Genomic DNA, 19018 nt, shown 5'->3' with positions numbered 1-19018 from the left:
TGGCAAATTAGGCATATTCATTCCAATATACCTATTGGAAAGGCTAAAGTAAATCTTGACAGTACCAAGTGCCGACAAGGGTGTGGGGCAGTTGGAACCCTCATACATTCCATCTGTGAGAATGTGAAATGGAACAGACACTCTGGGAAACAGTATGGCAGTTTTTCCTAAACTTAAACATACACTTACCACATGACCTAGCAGTCTGATTCCTGGATATTTATGCTAGAGAAATGAAAACTTATATTCTCCCCCCCCCCACCCCTGCCCAACTCCACACACACACTATATGTGAATTTTATAGCAGCTTTATTCATAACTGAAAAAACTGGGAAAAACTGTCCTTCAATGGATGAATAAACTGTGGCATATCTATGTAATGAAATACTACTTAGCAATTAAAAAAACCCCACCAGAACTATTGATACATGCAATAGCTTGGATGAATCTCAAAGCATTATGCTGAGTGACAGAAGTCAATCTCAAAAGTTTCCATACTATGGGACTCCAGTTTTATGATATTTTTGAAAAGACAAAAAATTATAGAGACAGAATACATTAGTGGTTGCCAAGGGTTTAGCTGCTGGGAAAGTGTGCTTATAAAGAAATAGAACAGGGGAGATTTGGGGGAGATGAAACTATTTGGATTATAGTGGTGGTAACACAAATCTATATATGTGTTAAGATTCATAAAACTGTATACCAAAAGAAGAAAAGCACATTTTACTCTATGATAATAAAAAAAATCCTAGGCATCCTCATGCCCCATTCATGAGAATATACATTGGTGCCAACTTTATGGAGGATAATTTAGCCATACATATCAAAATGCAAAGTATGTCTGTTCTGGGGCACCTGGGTGGCTCAGTTGGTTAAGCATCCCACTCTTGATTTCAACTAGGTCATGATCTCGCTCCCCTGCATCCAGCTGAGCTCGAAGCACAGAGCCTGCTTGGGAGTCTCTCTCTCCCTTTCTCTCTGCCCCCCCGCCCCACTCATTCTCTCTCTCTCTCTCTCTCTCTCTCTCTCTCTCTCTCTCTCTCTCTGTGTGTGTGTGTGTCAAAATAAATAAACTTAAAAAAAATGAAAAGTATGTCTATTCTATTAGCAGTCCTACTTTTGCAAAAATATTCTAAGGGACTTTTGGTATGTGTGCAAAGTTAGTACAAGGCTGTTCATGGCTGCATTTTTTATGATTATATGAAAGAGATATTTGGGACAACTGGGTGGCTCAATCAGTTAATCATCTGACTTCAGCTTAGGTCATATGATCTCACAGTTTGTGAGTTTGAGCCCCATATTGGGCTCTGTTCTGACAGCTCAGAGCCTGGAGCCTGCTTCAGATTCTGTTTCCCTCTCTTTCTCTACCCCTCCCCCACTTGCTCGCGCTCTCTCTCTCTCTCTCTCTCTCAAAAATAAACATCAAAAAAATTTTTTTAAAGAGATACAAACTATATGTCTTTAGGGATTTGATTTCAAGTTATGATACATACATACAGTGGGATATCATACATCCATCTAAAATGATATAAATCTACACTTGTTTACATGGGGAAATGTCCATAATTGATTATATAGTGAAAATAATAGTTTACAAATAGCATATATGGCACAAATCTGTTTTTCAAATGAGAAATACATGTCCAAATATGTATTTATTCATAGAAAAAATTCTGGAAGAATGTACATAAAGCACACTGACAGAAGTCACTTCTGGGTAGTGGGCTTGTAGTGATTCTCACTTTCCTTTTCGTACCTTCTTCATAGTCTTTTAATCTTTATAGCTTTGTTATAGTCTGAACATTTGACTATGAGCATGTATTAGTTTATCTATTTTAAAAATTTGTTTTGGTTTCTACAAAATCTTGTGCAAAGTTTAAAGATTTGAGTTTTAGACCATGATAAAATTCTCCCGAGCCAAACAGATGTATTCAAACCTCACATACTACACAGAAATCTATATTGTTTGCACTGTATGCCACATACAATAGATAAAAGAGCATCTAGCTGCATCTTTCTAGGACTGCTGAGACCAGCAATGTTATTTCCACTGTTTAATTTTTCATCCTTCATTATGTGTGATTACCAACACTGTTCCTCATTTTTTAGGGGTTCTCTTTGATGTTCAAGGTATAATCCTAGGGCTGAAGAAACATAACCTCAAGGTGTATGGTTAAAAGTCAAATAATTCACCTTGTTTAGGATAGGTATGATTCTATGCATATGGTGATTGACAGGATAAAATGGAAAGGTTATCTATTCCTAAATTTAGAAATTAGGTCCTGATAGATTGATGGTTGATTTAAATATAACTTCTTGTCAAGCATCTGTTTTTAGAATCAGATTACTATGAGTCTACAGTTTCCTTGAAGCCTCATGGTCTCACATTTCTGTTTGCCTTTGCATCGTTTTCAGAAAATGAAGAGTTTGAAGCTGCAGATTTAATTTTCATTGTTTCATATTTTATATGACACACAGGCCATTTCTTAGAAATATAAGGCGACAAACAAATTGCAGAAGAAATAATTGCCATTATCTCATTGAATCTTAGGTCATTCAAAACTCTCTCCCACACGCTGAAGATTCATTTGGGAATGCTTTTGTCTCCCCGGCTGCCCACATGCTTTTCTGATTCATCTCTTCTCCAACTTTGCCTTCTTGACCACCCCCAGTGGAGTGCTGTTTTTCATCTTGCTTCATTTGTTTATCTCCGGGGTTTAATTCAACAAACAAAGTGGTTTGGACCAAACTTTGGGCTCTTGTGGGTGTGGATGTGTTCTTTGGTCTCATTTTTAGTTCCAAAAGAAGAATGTTGTTTTTGACCTCTCTGACATTTCCTTGCTGATTTTACTAGGACTTTGATACTAGTAAAGGGTGAGGTTTTTTTCTGAGGAAGTGGTGTTGCTTTTGTTAGCGGTGGTAATGCCTTTTACTGCCTTGTAACTCAAGTTGTGTTCCAGTACAATTGTAAAAGTGTGCCTTAAAAAAACAAATTTAAACTGGCAAAAGTAGAAATTCAAGGTTACCCTTCTGGAGGAAAGATGCAATTTTTATTATTGATGCAGAAAAGAGGGCTCTATGGTAAAAGGACTTTCAGTCAGATTTAATTGCACCAAGATTTAGGTAATTCACTGCCTACCCCACTCATGTGCTCAGCCACTTCTCCCAACACCTTCTCAAGGTGTACAAGCTACTAGTGTTCCCTCCTCCACCACCACCACACTCCCCCAAGAACTTTTAGGCCAACTGGCCACAAACTCAGAAATCTACAGGGGCTGGGCAAGTGGTACAGAAGAATAAGTCTGGCTGTTTAAGAAGACTGATTGGGGGCACCTGGGTGGCTCAGTTGGTTAAGCATCCAACTTCAGCTTGGGTCATGATCTCATAGTTTGTGGGTTTGAGCTCCGCATGGGACTCTGTGCTGACAGCTCAGAGCCTGGAGCCTGCTTCGGATTCTATGTCTCCTTCTGTTTCTGTCCCTATCCCACTCACGCTTTTTCTCTCAAAAATAAATCAACATTAAAAAAGAAGAAGAAGAAGGAGAAGGAGGAGAAGAAGAAGGAGAAGGAGAAGAAGAAGGATTAGGGGCGCTTGGGTGGCTTGGTTGGTTGAGCATCCAACTCTCGATTTTGGCTCAGGTCATGATCTCATAGTTTGTGCGGTTCGTGAGTTCCAGCTCCCTCTTGGACTCTGCTGACAGCATGGATCCTGCTTGGGGTTCTCTGTCTCCCTCTCTCTTTCTCTGCCCCTCCCCTGCTCGAGTGCATGTTGTCTCTCAAAATAAAGAAACATTAAAAAAAAAAAAAGAAGAAGACAGGGTTTAGTGGGGACTTGAGCAAAATGGAAACAGCATGTTTCATCTAGAGAGCCTCTCTTTTCAGCATCAGCCAATTGTTGCGATGTGGGAATACACTGCATGTGGTCAGATCTTCCACCTTTTCAATAGAAGCAAGAAATAAAGATTTTTGTGTGACATTTTCAATCTTGTCAACTACTGCAAATAAAACATCAACACAACTTTAGTCCACACCGTGTGTCAGAGGGCTGGCTGTGGCTGTGGGCCACCAGTGTGCACCTTCTGATAACAATGAATGTGTATGAACTTTGGGAGTCCAACAGCAGGGTGCTGATGAAGGCTGTTTCGAAGTCAGGACTGGCACAGACATAATTCCAGCAGTGAATAGGGTACATGGGACTTTGAGGTACCAATCTTCAGTGGTACTGCTGTGTGCTTGTGACAGAGCAATTGGTTGCTAAAAATTACAGCCTGATCTCTTTGAAGCCCCCAGGGCTCTTAGGCAATTCTAGGGAAGGAAATCTCAAGAAGGCGATATTGGAGTCCTGCTAGTAGGCAAGTGGAGATTTGAATAATTAAAGATTAAAAGGAGATATGACCATATTTGAACCCCATGCTGGTGAAGTGGTTTATACTGGTTAAATTTTTTTTTAATGTTTATTTATTTTTGAGAGAGAGAGAGGGAGAGAGAGAGTGAGCACAAGCAGAGGAGGGCAGAGAGAGAGGGAGACACAGAATCTGAAGCAGGCTCCAGACTCTGAAATGTCAGCACAGAGCCCTACACAGAGCTTGAACTCACACACCGTGAGATCATGACCTGAGCTGAAGTCAGGTGCTGAACTGACTGAGCTACCCAGGCGCCCCTGGTTTATACTGGTTAATCTAACTGAAAACATCAATTAAAAAATCCAAAAGTTAGAATTTTGGAAAGGAGTCACATTTCTGAAGTTATTATTAGGCATTGAGAACAATTATATGGCTGTTTGGGATGATAATAATATTCATAATAAATGGTAATAATAATATCGGTTGTCATTTATTGAGTACTTACTATATGCCAGGCACAGTGCAAGTATATTCACATGTACTAACTTATCTAATATAGCAACCTTATAAAGTAGGTTCTACTATCACCTCCATTTGCTAGATGAGGAAACTGAGGCACAGAGAGGTGAAGTAACAGCCCAAGGACACCAGATATGTTATACCAATAAGGAATGTTCACTTTGCATTGGATCCCTAGGATTGGTTTAAAATGCTGTCACTTTTTTTTTTTTTAACAGTTTGTAAACCTACTCACCAAAAAGTTCTAGCTGTCTTAACCATTTTCATCTCTCCATATTCCTTTCTGTTCTTCATTACTGTGTATGCATTATTCTAAAATATGTTAGGGTTTACTGTTTCCCTAAGTTATGGTTTGTCTTTCTGCAGTTGTATACTATCTCCCCCCAGTACTTATCTACAAACTTTGCTCTTAATGCCATTTTTATTAACTAAAAAATAGCATATGTTTATCCTAGAAATTTTGTAAAATACAAACATATATGAAAAAATAGCTCCTAAAACCATCATCCGCAGAAAAGAATGGTTCGCTTTATGTGGGATTCTTTCCATTCTTTTGTATGTTCATATAGTCAACTATAAGACTATAAATATGTTGCTAATTATTTTTACCAAATATAAATCATATATACACATAACTATAGCTTTGCTTTTTTAGTTAATGTTTATCATGAGTGGTTTCCCATGGCACTACTTTCAAAAACATTTTTATTTTTTTAAATGACTACATAGAATTGTATCATATGAGTTTACCAGATTTTATTTTTAGAATTTTCATGCTGTTAGATGATTAAATATTTTTAAAATGTTCACTCTTGCAGATAACATAGGGACGAATGTTTTGAACATAAGTCTTTGACCATATTTGTCGATATTTCCTTAGAATAAATTCCTCCCAGTAAAATCAGTAGGTCAAAGCCTCTAAATACATGTTGCTAAGTTGCCTGTCAGAATGTTGGGCCACTTCACATGCCACTAACTCCGTCAGTTTTTAGGATCTTCATTTTTCCATCATTTTCCTCTTAACCTCCAATTTTAATTCTTTAGATGTCTTAGGACTAGACCCTCAATTTAGCCTTTTCCCCCTCATTGTAGTATGTGTCCAGGACTTCCCATGCCCAGCGGTAAGTAGGCAGATGTGGGAGCTTCCTTCTGAGCTCTGCTGGCTGATGGAGTCCATCAAGAGGAAACCAGCTTTAGGGTCAGCTCTGTGGGAAGCCCCAGGCCTCTGGGAAAGGAGCCCATTTCCCACTAATTTACAACTTGTGGGTGGTTCTGCACGTGTAGGTTTCTGGGACAAGTAACTAGCTAAGAAATGGCTTGGGTTTCACTGGACAGCATCAGTCACCGGAAGTGCTCCCACGGCGTGGTCACTGCACAACATCTGGACAGTCTTTGAGGAGACAAAAACATTTGTTCTGCCTGGATAATTTCAGAGAGGCTATGAAGGCTATTGGGGCAAGGACAGGTCAAACCAATACAAGGCCACCAAGGGGTCAACAGAGGGAAGACCATGTGCTCCTTAAGGAGTCATCCCCAAAATGCTGAAGGGGAAAAAGAGAGGCTTGTCTCTCTAGGGGATTAAGAGAAAAGGGAAATGTGGAACATTTTCTAGGATTTCTTTGCTTTTAATGACTTATTCTCTTACTAATATATCAGAGAGAAGGAAAGCTCCTGGCTAAGAAATAAAACAGTCCTTCATCCCAGAAATCACACCAGGAATATGAATTCTTAACAGGTGTCAGAAAAGCACACTGAATAAGGAGAGAAGAATGCAGATACATCACTTCGGTTATAATAAATGCTTGATTTCTTTTAATCCCCAGAGTCCAATTATTTTCTTTCCAAACTTAAGAGCAGTGTCTGCCCTCTGAATCTATTGTTACACTTACTAATGGATCTGACTGTATTATTTGCCTATTAATTTGAGTACTTAAAAAATATCTATCTTTGGGGCGCCTGGGTGGCGCAGTCGGTTGAGCGTCCGACTTCAGCCAGGTCACGATCTCGCGGTCCCTGAGTTCGAGCCCCGCGTCGGGCTCTGGGCTGATGGCTCAGAGCCTGGAGCCTGTTTCCGATTCTGTGTCTCCCTCTCTCTCTCTGCCCCTCCCCTGTTCACGCTCTGTCTCTCTCTGTCCCAAAAATAAATAAACGTTGAAAAAAAAATTAAAAAAAAAAATATCTATCTTTAACAATTTTCTCTCCCTCTCTTTCATCTACCGTGTGTCCCACACCTTTCCATCTAATGAAGGGTTTTCTATACCCTTTCTCTTCTCTGTCCTTTTGGCCTCCTGCTTGTAGAATCAGCACAAAAGAGTTAATAATTTAACCCCATCCATCTCCTCCAATACTACTCTTACACAGGAGGACAGGGGTGCAGATGAGAAGGGTTTCCACACAATGGGAAGCTGCAGAAGCAGAGACAGGGAAAGTTTGTGGAAGGGGGGATGGGTAGAGGTGAGATAGGGATGGGGGATGGAGGAGGAAGCAGGGTCTACAATTAGGCTGCAAAGGCTTTCAGAAGTCATGTTTGCAAAGGTCTTAGTAGGTTTTCTTAAGGAATTTTGAGGGTGTTTTGTTCTTTGTAAGCAATGTAGAACCATAGGAAACTTTGAGGGGAGGGGAAGATATGGTTAGACAGTTTTTATGTTGGTTTGATTGGCTTTCTTTCTCCCCAGGCAAAAATGACTCCATTGTGGTAGGAAAGATAAATAGGAAGGGGAAGAATCTAAAGGCAGGAAAAACAGTTTGGAGGTTACTGCAAAACTGAAGCCTAGTCCTTTGGCTTGGACTTAGTCAGGGGGATGGAGAGGAAGAGACAGATTTAAGAGTTCAGTTGACCTGACTTTGGTGCTTTTTAGAATGACAAGAGAAAGGGGCGCCTGGGTGGCGCAGTCGGTTAAGCGTCCGACTTCAGCCAGGTCACGAGTTCGAGCCCCGCGTCGGGCTCTGGGCTGATGGCTCAGAGCCTGGAGCCTGTTTCCGATTCTGTGTCTCCCTCTCTCTCTGCCCCTCGCCCGTTCATGCTCTGTCTCTCTCTGTCCCAAAAATAAATAAACGTTGAAAAAAAAAAAAAATTTAAAAAAAAAAAAAAAAAAGAATGACAAGAGAAAGACAGAGAGATGGAAAGTTAAGCAAGTGTGACTATGATTTCCCATAGTCCACGAATGGATGATGACATCATTTAATGACATAAAAAATGCAGATGGAGAAGGGCGATTTAAAAGCAAGATAGGAAGATTGGTTTGGGATTTACTTGCAGAATGTCCTGTAGAGTGTTGTGCAGGTGTTAACATCTTGCTTTCCAAAAGCGGAAAGGGAAGGGAAGGGAAGGGAAGGGAAGGGAAGGGAAGGGAAGGGAAGGGAAGGGAAGGGAAGGGAAGGGAAGGGAAGGGAAGGGAAGGGAAGGGAAGGGAAGGGAAGGGAAGGGAAGGGAAGGGAAGGGAAGGGAAGGGAAGGGAAGGGAAGGGAAGGGAAGGGAAGGGAAGGGAAGGGAAGGGAAGGGAAGGGAAGGGAAGGGAAGGGAAGGGAAGGGAAGGGAAGGGAAGGGAAGGGAAGGGAAAAGAAAGCCCTGATTATATCAGATTTCCCATGGTGTAAATGTTCCCACCATTGGCCGATTTTCAGCCAATCCCATGGAAGTCACTTATTGCAGAGTTGGGAAGAATATACACAGTCAGCTCTTCTGAGCTGGACTGGGCAGACTTTAGCATGCTGTTGGTCCTGCTGGATACTCTACCAATGCATTAGGGAGCATAGTCCAGGAGCTCAGCAAGGAGATGAGCGCTGGAGAGATGTGGTTTAAGTGAAGCTAAGGGAGTAAAGCATGTTGAAATAAAAAGAGAAAACCAGTATTAGGAGACATCTGTATAAGGAAAGAGGAGTCAGAAGAAGAGCGGTTAAAGAGGCAGGAGAGTCGGGGCGCCTGGGTGGCGCAGTCGGTTAAGCGTCCGACTTCAGCCAGGTCACGATCTCGCGGTCCGTGAGTTCGAGCCCCGCGTCAGGCTCTGGGCTGATGGCTCGGAGCCTGGAGCCTGTTTCCGATGCTGTGTCTCCCTCTCTCTCTGCCCCTCCCCCGTTCATGCTCTGTTTCTCTCTGTCCCAAAAATAAATAAAAAACGTTTAAAAAAAATTTAAAAAAAAAAAAAAAAAAAAAAAAAAGAGGCAGGAGAGTCAAAAGAGAACCAGATTCATGAAATACAAGAGAAGAACTAGTTTCAGGAAGGAAGGTGTGGTTAATAGTGTCAAGTACCAGAGATCAGGGAGCCTAAGAACTTAAAGGAGGTCATCAGCATTACCAGTTAAGCAGTCTTTCTGTGTTTGAGACATGTTTTTGTTTTTCTATGTTAAAAATATGTTGTAATGATAAAAAAGAAAAGAGATATGCTTCTTCCTTTTTTTTTTTTTTTTTTTAAGGAGATAATTAATGAATTTGGACAGAACACACTCAGTGGTAGAAGTGAGGGGTTACCTGAAATGGGCTGGAGAGTTTGAATAAAAGGGAGGGAGTAGAAATGAAATCTTCCTAGCAGTTTGGCTATTAAAGGAAGGAGAGCTCGAAGGATGGCATATTGGAAGGATGGCTTTTAAAAAGAATTATGTGTCATTGATCAACTAGTAATTCAGAGGAATATATCTATAATCCAGGCTAACTTGCTGATCCCAGTGACAGGCGGAACAAACATCTTACTCAAGTCCAGAGGCAGTAATGGTTTTGAATTTTGCTTAAGTGTCAATAGGAGTCACATTAATACAGAGGGCATTGCATTGGTCCGATTAAATTGAATTTGTAGATATCCAGAGCCTATGTGATTCATGGTTTACTCCATAGGTAATGGTGGTATTCCTTGTATTTTTTTAAATTTGAATATTGATTGCTTGATAATTTGTGTCTGTGTATTGGAATGAAACTGACTCAGTTATGAACTGTAGGTCCTTTTATTCCTCCTTAAGTGAAAAAATAATTACCTATATTTTCCCCTTAACTTTGAGGCACCTCTTATTCTCCAGGAATTCTAAAAAAATCCAGCTATTAGGTCTTAATTGTAGTACATTCAGCCTGAAAAGTTGTTTTTAGAATACTTTATTTTTTATTCTTCACTGGCTTCCTCTGATACTCTATTTTTTCAGAGCTTCCCAAGGAAACCAAAGAGTGTGCATACCAACCCAAACACATGTGTAGTGAGAATCATTTATATTTTAAACACTGTGTACATGTACATTTATGTAGACCAGTTAATAGATATTAGACATCAAAGCAACATCGAAGCAAAGCCTTTTAGGTAATCCCTAACTCAAAAGTCTCAATAGAGTGATAAAAGTGAGCTTCTCTGTAGCTCCCTGACCTCTAGCAGGGTCTCCAAGGCCACAGCTGCCTGAAGGGCAAGTCTGTAATTAGAAGATGCCAGGGTGATCTCAGAATAGAACTTCAAGCCACCTGGGCGGCATTTACAGAATCAGCTTCTCTGGAGCAACAGCAACAAAGAAGGGCCTTCCTACAATATTTGGAAAGAGTCACCTCAGGTGGGGACTTGAGTTTTGATGTTGGTGTTAGCAGGAATCAGAAGAGTTGGAGAAAAGCTCCCTGAAGCATACTGAGGAACAAATCAACCCACAATATTCAAGGGAGAGGATTCACATTTGCAGACTTTGTCAAGGGACACATTCTTTTATACTCTCACTTTTGGAATTCAATATTTTTGTCATATGAACCTATGACACTTGTAAAGTATGGGCTTGATGTCAGCAGACCTACATTCTTGTGTCATCTGGCTAAATCATTTAGCCTCTTTGGGGGCTCGGGATCTTTTATTGGTAGAAATCAACAAGAGTAATAAACATGCTTCAACCGTTAGAGTGTGTTCATGTATTCATTGCAGGGGTGAGCAGATTCTTGACTCCACAAGTTGGTCTTAGTTAAAAATGATCACGTTTGGTGTTGGAGCCATAGACTGATGTATTTAATTTAAAATCGATGACTGTCTTCTCTCTGAGGCTTTTCTTCTTCTTGGTCTCATCTCCTTTCTCCAGCATCCTATCTTTGTCTTGTGTGGGATTTATTGTTATTCATACCCCAGTAGAACAATCTAAAGTATTACTTTAATAGGGATTCTTTTGGGAACCCTAGCCTTCAAAATTCCAAAAACAATGATTTTGGTGGTGGGATTTTAAGCACAGTGGTAAGTGGGTGGAGGGTGGGGGGTGAGGCAGGAAATGGGCAGTCAGGGAGACCTAACCACTCCCCTGATCATACTTGGAATGGCATCACCTCCTCCAGGAGCTTTCCTTTATATCTAGAGGGTCAGAGAGATTACTTTTAACTCTTTGTGCGACCTGGAGTTTTACAAGTTTGGCATGGGAAAAACCTAATAGGCCATGGCTGGTATCTGAAAATGACATTAATAGTCAGCTAATAATACCTTCTTTGTTTAGAGTGCCATTCTTTCAAGGGAGTCAAATGAACAAAATTCACTTTCAGAAAACCCCTGTGAGGCAGAGAGAGCATACATATTCTCTTTACAGATGAAGAAATGGAGTCAGAAAGTTGCACATCATGTGCTCAAGCCAAATTTGACCCAGAACCTAATCTCTTAGCCAGGGTTATCCCTTGAACTAAGGCAAGATGCTCCTGGGCCCTGGGCTTCAGAAGGTGTGGTTCTGGCCCTTCTCAAACTTCAACCCTTCCTAAAGGGTGAGCAGTCCACAGGGTCAAGGTGTCCATGCCACTGGAATTATAAATACCTGGGACCCAAGAATTCCTTGCCATAGGGCCCCTAAGTGCACGTCCAGGGCCTGCGTGGGCCTCCTCACTGGATCTGTTCCTAGTGTTGACAGAACCACTGATGCGTGTACCTGCCCAAGTTGTGGCCTGACTGTAGCATAGTGTGGTATAGTGTGGAGGGGGCATGTGCAGCTGAGGTCCACATGCACACACTGAAGGTTCTTCTGGAATATGATAGAGTTGGGGGTGGGGAAGAGAGAAAAAGGGTTTGGGGGTCCCCTGTCCCACTCTACCACATTCTTGACAAAACTCAGATCAAACTGTGAGGAGTTCGAATGTGAACCTACCTTTCCAGGTTGCTTCCAGGTAGGAGACCTTTATTTTATAGTTTCTTGGGTTGAATTATGACTTAAATATGTAGACAAAGTATGTGGACCTCCATTTGTACTTTTGCCTCTGTCCCCCAAATGTTATGGGTGGTCTTGCTTCTGATTGTCAAAGCAGAAGCCAGAGGAGGAAGTTGAACTGGAATGGTTATATAATTTCACACAACTGCGATTCTCTGGCTGCACTTTGCAAATCTGTAGAAACCAAAATACAAGTCCCGTGTATTTATCACTGGGACTCTGACCATTATAATGAAAATAAAAAGGGGACTGGTTCTTTTTTTTTTTTTTTTTTTTTTTTTTTGTGGCTTCCCACCTCCCCCAGTTTGCGAAAAGAAGGAGCAATAGGCGTTTCATTGGCCCTCCCAGGACCTGGGAGGCACAGGCGGGGAATCCCAAAGGCAATAAATAAGTCGCCTATTGAATACCAAAGTCAGGGTTTGTGGTGGAAAACAAAAACTGCTAATTAGCCAGAGGACTGTCCATCTTCTCCCACACCCCGGGGATTTGAAAGGAAAGGCTAGAGGATGCTGTTCTGAGGGGTTGCAGCCCCCAATCCCTCTGACTGGGTAAAGTAACAAAGGGAAAAAAATGCTGAAAGCAGGAGTTTAGAGGAAGCGATTTCCACTAGTGCTATTTGCCGCTGGGAACGTGGAAGAGACCATCTCTGGCTCAGCCGCAGGCCCCAGGGTTCCTTCTCGTCCTAGGCTGGCAGGCCCGGACGGGGCAGGGGGCGCTCACCCAGGACCTGCTAGCCCCGCGGCAACTCCCACCTCCCGCCCTCGGCCCCCAGGCGTGCAGAGAGCCGCAGGACGTCGCCCGTTTAAGGGGCGGGGCGCGGCTCCACGTGCTTTCTGCTGAGTGACTGAACTACATAAACAGAGGCCGGGGAAGGGGGCGGGGAAGGAGGGAGAGAACAGGCTTTGACCGATAGTAACCCTGGCGCTCAGCGCAGCCGAATCTATAAAAGGAACTAGTCGCGGCAAAACCCCGGTAATTCCGAGAGAGAGTGAGTGGCGCCGGGATCCGCCGAGCCCAGCGGACACCTCTCTCCTCGGGCGCAGGTGGGCAGGGCAGGGGGGGCGCCGCTGGACCGGCGCTGTCAGAACCAGTTTTTCGGGGCGCTTTCCTCCTGTTTCCCCCCCCTTTTCCCTTCTCCGGAAGGGTTTTTCAAGGGGTGGGGGAAAAGACGCACACACAAAAGTGGAAAACAGGTAAGAGGTTCTCCAGTGACCTGGGCGTTATTGTTTTGTTTCGGGGCGGAAGAGGCTCTGGGAGGCGCTGAGTTTCGGGGACCAGTCTGAACCCCCACTTCTTGCAACCCAAATGGAGCGGGGGCGGCGTAAATGGAGAGGACATCCTAGGACAAGCTCTGGCGACCCGAAGACGCGGCGCTACTGCGCACGGGGTTCGCCCGGCGGTGGAGCCGGGGAAGCATCTCCAGGCGTGGAGACCCGGGCGCAGTACCGCGGGCGCAGTGGGATGGAGGGTTCTGGTTGGGCCGGGGGCGCCGCTGCCGGGGCGGAGGGAGCGGAGGCTGGAGAGTAGTCTCAGCACCCAGCGCTTCTCTTTGTTCTGAAGAGCCTGAGCCGGCTGGAAACCTTCGTTTGTGGGTCGGCCGGCGCCCACCGGGACAAATGGCAGCACGGAGTCCCCGCTCCGTTCTTGAAGGAGCTGGTCTGAGTTGGGCTCTGATCTGGGGATCCGCCCCGTGCGCCCCCGGACTGGAGCGGCGCGTTCTTGTTCCCCAAGAACTCGGCTGGGTGGTGTCCCAAACGGGGTCTGTAGCGCTGCTGATCAACTTGAGGCCTCGGAGGCTTTGTTTGACCCCGGGGGTCCTGCTTCTGGCCTTCGTTTGCGCACCCCAGCTGGTGTGCCTGGCGCAGCGGGGGGGACGCGGTTTTGTTTTGTTTTTTTAAACTCGAAAGACTTAGAAGAAGAGCCGGAGGAAACCTGGAGGTGATGTGCCCATTCTCCCCGCCCCCATCCTTCCTGCCCTTTGCAGTTTAGTCTCTCGGGGCTGCCTCAGGCAGGGCACGGATGGGGAAGCTGGGGCGAGATGGTGCCGCGGAATGACCGGGAGTAACCCCGGAGGGCGGTGCAGAACTCCATGCTCCGCCGCGGGGCTGGGCTCCGCGGTGGGGGAGGGTGGGCTGCGCTTGGGCCGCCCGTGGCCTGGGGGCAATGGTGCAGCGCCTCCTGGCCGACTGGCCTGGGAATCAACCCTTTGGCGGGAGGGGGCTCGGGCTTCACAAAGCGTTACGGTTTGCCGGTTCAGACTAAGATCCGGTGAAGACGGGTGGTTGCAGACTGGGAGGAATCCGGGAGAGCAGGCGAAAAGGCCGTCTGGTTGTTTTTTTTATCAGAATGTTTCCCGATTCCCAGACCTTTGTTACCGGAGAAGGTTCTTGGCGTGGGTCGGTTTCATGGTTGTGTGTAGGTGTCTCTTTTTCAGCATTTATCTTATAGAAGGAAATAAACAAGGTGTGTGTGTGTGTGTGAGGGAGGGAGAGAGAGAGAGAGAGAGAAGGAGAGAGAGAGAAGCGTCTGGCACTGGAAGTAATTGGCTCTTGTCTTTTGCAGCATTGATACCGTCAGCTTTTAAAATCCGAGTATTATTTAATGACACCTCACAAAGTGAATGGGTGGTATATACATTTACATAAATAAATAAATAAAAGAGGACAAATTTGATATTTTAAAAGTTACTTGGTGATGAAAATCAGCAAGTCACTTTTTAAGGCCCAGTCTCCCTCCCCGTCTCCCCCAAAGGACACCTTACCAAAATTTCCAAGTTCAAAAGCAGTTTTACTGGTTGTTTTAACAATGGTTTGGGACCCAAACCTAAGTTTTGATCTTCTTTTCAGACAGAGCTTTTCAGACAGTCCCTCATTTCTCATCTCCCCTTTTATTTCAGCCCATTTTTCTCATACCTACCACAAAAATAATGAAGGCTTTCTGTTGTTTGAATCATGCCCTGAAGACACTTCTCCCAAATCAAAGAAAGTGTGAAAGCAATGGAGAATGTTCTGGGGTAGAACCTCTTCAGATAGTATAATAATTTATAAGTACAAAGTTTTCATTGTCAGCCTCTTCCCTAACTACTCCTATAAAGCAAATAATTCATGATAGAGAGTTTTAAAAAAAACTGTTGGTCACGCAGAGCAAATTGGTATCTACTTGAAAGAAAGCAGTAGGATCAGAGTGACCACGCTTAATGAGTACCACAGTCCATTTAAGAGACAAAGAATTGCTATTCTGGTAAGAGTAATTCCCTTGCAAGGACAAGCCTCATGTTCTAGAACGACATATCTTGATTTTGGAGGTGACACCTGTGAAATGTGTGTCTGCCCTCCTCCTGAGCATTTGAGATCTCAAGTCATAAATATTTCAGTTTACATTGAAATAGAGGCCTCTGATGGACACATCTTTGACTTAGGGCATATTTACAGTTCATATGAGATAATGGTCAGTCTAGGATTGAAAAAGGATAATTAGGACTTGGCTGTTTTCAACTTCCGCTGTAGGAAGTCTCAGTGCTTACATTATTAAAAATGAATGAAACTCAGCAACACAGTTTTTTGTTTTCTGTTTTTGTTTTTAATTACCTTCTGTAGGTATTTACCTTATATGGGGAGAAGTTGGAATATTTTTCCATCCAAAAAAAAGTTTTTAGGGATCTATCCTCCCATGAACCAAGTTACTTATGCTATGTTCATAGTGATTGCAAATTGTTAATATCTTTGCTACTTCAATTTTTAGCTCCTAAAGTAATTAAGCGGATATTACTGTAGACTCTTTAATTGTGAACGTTTTGGATATCTAGAAATTACCAGAGACGTGGTTTTTTGTTTCTAAAATACTCTCAAATCCAAATGCATTTTTATTTACTGTCTGGATGTCAAAGAAATAATGCAAGTAAAATGCTCTATATGGCCATTATTCCAGCATCAAAGTTTAAATGATCTTTCTGAAAATTTGTTTTATTTAACTATTCTGGGAGAGGGTCTACATGAAAAACTGAGACCCTCTTCATATCTGCATGTGGGAAATCATCGTAAATGCCAGAGTTATTGTAATGTTTATTTCATAGGGGCTATTAAATAGCACCATGTGCCAAGCACTCTTCCAAATGCTTTTCAAATACTAATTGAATCTCTGCAACAAACCTGTTTATCATCCCTGTTTTGCAGATTAAGAAACTGAAGGGTGAACTACCTTGTCTGTCCCTGGCCATACATCTTGCAAGTGGCAAGACTAAGATTTGAACCCAGCCAGTGAACCCCAGAGTACTTTAGATCCCACACTAAGCTTTGAGGTGGTACAATTTCAGCTGCTGTAAGCAGAGGACTCTCTGAGAATGCTCACTGTATTTATGGTACATTCATCTGCTATAGCCCTTATCAGAATCTACAGCCTGTATCATATTTCCCTTGTTGCTGTGAGTGGGCCAGCCAAATTCTCAGCTTAGGATCTTGGTTGCATAGGGATTGCAACACCGTGGAAAGAACAGACAATAACATTAATTCTTTTCTTGGTTTTAAAATGAAAATTTTACTATTGCTTCAGTCAGATATTTGTGAGTAGGTCTACGATGTCAAAATGTTTTCCTGTGTAATACATCTAAAATGGAATGGCAGAGTGTTTGGCTGTAAAAGTATAAGGAACAAAAAGACAAAGGCAAGAGAACTATTAATTTAGCCGTCAGTCTTAACTTTGGTGAATTTTCTTTTTCTGTTGGTTATAAAACAATACAATTTCTGTTTGTACTATCCTTAATTATGTTGTGGACCTTTTGAAATAAGCTATTTCTCTGTTCCTGTCTAGGAATCAGATTTAGCCGTTTCGTATGGCATCCTTCTCAGAAAGTAAATACAGTTTAAAAGTCGGCTTTATGAAAGTGAAATAGGATGGGAAACTGGTTTTCCTATTAAATTATTACAGCAAATTAGAAATCAGTTCTTTTTTTTTTTTTTCCAACGATTATTTATTTTTGGGATAGAGAGAGACAGAGCATGAACGGGGGAGGGGCAGAGAGAGAGGGAGACACAGAATCGGAAACAGGCTCCAGGCTCTGAGCCATCAGCCCAGAGCCTGATGCGGGGCTCGAACTCCCGGACCGCGAGATCGTGACCTGGCTGAAGTCGGACGCTTAACCGACTGCGCCACCCAGGCGCCCCTAGAAATCAGTTCTTAGAAAATATTTCTACTTAGTTAGAAGCAGTTTCACTTATTGTTCATTTACTGCGTCCTAGATGTTGTTTTAAGCATTTTGCATGATGTTTCAGTTTGTTCTCATGAGAAGCACAGGTTGTGGATACTATTATTATCTTTATTTTACAGATGGGGAGACTGAGATACAGACAGGTTAAGGAGCCTGATCACAGAGTTTGTAAGTAGTGAAGCTGAGGTTGTAACCCTGGGCAGTTTAGTTTCCATGAATTTGCCAATATCAGAGTCAGGACTTCGTCAGCATATCCAAGTTTTGACAAAAGAAATACTAGCAAACGGCAAAGAGTGATTCCTTTTCATTTGGATATTTTTACCTAAAAATAGTTCCCTGGTAGATAACCAGCATAGATGTTGTTAGAGAGGTACATTTAGAAATGTTTTAAACCACAGAATGAAAAGCTCATGTGTAAAATTGTCTTCGGATAGAGCTTTCCGTTACTTTGCATTCCGTTAAGATAATAAACTATATTAAGGCAAAGAGCATTTATGGGAACAGTGAATGGCAGGTGCATCACACGTAGTTCCTGGAACAAAATAAAGTTTGAAATCCTTTCTTTTTACATTTTGAAAACTCAATTTCAGACCTGATTGGAATGCCATCCCTCTCATGAACTCCTGGATTCACTCCTCCCTGCTAACACTGAGTGACAATTATCCCCTTCTTTTTTACTTCCGTAAGATTAGATTACTGCACTATTCATGTCATGTATTTAATTGTTTTTTTGGTTTTCGTTAACATGTATTTGTATTCCTCTTGAGTGTACGGTTCTCCTCAAGGAGGTCTTTGATTCATTCTCCCAGTCCTTAATTCAACCCCTTTGATATGAAAGGGGTTCAATAAAAGCTGACTTGAACGAATCAAAGAGAATGGGAAACTAATTTTTGTTTGCTGTATTCTAAAAAACAAATTATAACGATGGGATAATCCCAGAAAAGCCTTAGAAATAGAAATATATGTGAAGTTTTTGTAGTTAGGTTTGTGATAAAGATTGAGAAATTTTTACTCAATTTAGGTCAGCTCACTTTTTGTAGAACAAACAATTGTGATTCCATTCATTTCATTTTTTTAAAGTTCGTTTTGAGAAAAGTGAGAGAGCGTGGGGGAGGGGCAGAGAGAGGGAGAGAGAATCCCAAGCAATCCCAAGAACCATGAGATCATGACCTCAGCAGAGATCAAGAATAGGACACTTAACTGACTGAGCCAGTCAGGGGCCCAATCAGTTTCATTTCTTTTTGAGGCAGCTGTGATTTGAGAAAATGTTATCATCTATGACCTTTCACTTTAAAGCACTTTGATTTGCACATTAATTAATTCTTTAAAATAAGAATGAGATAATTCACTAAGTAATATAGAATTTAAATACTTTTTAAAAAACCAAAACAACCTTGTATGCATAGGATCTGTTCTTTTATTCATTCTGTGTGTGTGTGTGTGTGTGTGTGTGTGTGTGTGTGTGTGTGTATTTGTTTAAAACTCTACGGCATTTTCTATGCCAAATTCAACTTCCAAGAAGCATTTGGAAGCCAAAACATTTTATCTGGCTAGTCTTGAAGTCCAGATGTTTTATGATAACTGGTATTTAGTATGGGACAGTTCCCAGAAAGAATTTTATATGCATAACCAATATCAGAGGTCATCATTTATTGGGAGAGGATTTTTTAAATGTTTATTTAAAATTAAAAAAATGTTTTTATTTATTTTTGAGAGACAGAGGCAGAGCACGAGTGGGGGAGGGGTAGAGAAAGAAGGAGACACAGAATCTGAAGCAGGCTGCAGGCGCTGAGCTGTCAGCACAGAGCCTGACATGGGGCTCAAACTCA

General features: G+C 42.3%; 1 protein-coding gene across 5 annotated transcripts in view; it reads left to right on the top strand.

Moving 5' to 3' along the window:
* The window catches only part of ABCA1 (ATP binding cassette subfamily A member 1), a 323564-nt gene that overhangs the window by 177797 nt on the left and 126749 nt on the right, over positions 1-19018 (top strand). For 2 of the 5 annotated variants that reach the window (XM_086683624.1, XM_025932617.2), the window contains exon 1: positions 12896-13179. The exons of 1 other annotated variant lie outside the window; for it this stretch is intronic. The gene's annotated coding sequence lies outside the window, so the exon portion shown is untranslated. Of the gene's footprint in view, positions 1-12882; positions 13180-19018 lie in introns of those variants that run through there. 2 more of the 5 variants (XM_086683625.1, XM_086683627.1) reach the window with 2 other exon arrangements.

This window comes from Puma concolor, chromosome D4 (assembly GCF_028749965.1).
Source record: "Puma concolor isolate L17-30 chromosome D4, mPumCon1.1.hap2, whole genome shotgun sequence".
Taxonomy (NCBI): domain Eukaryota; kingdom Metazoa; phylum Chordata; class Mammalia; order Carnivora; family Felidae; genus Puma; species Puma concolor.
Note: the sequence above shows the minus strand (reverse complement) of the source record. Positions and strands in the feature narration are given on the sequence as shown.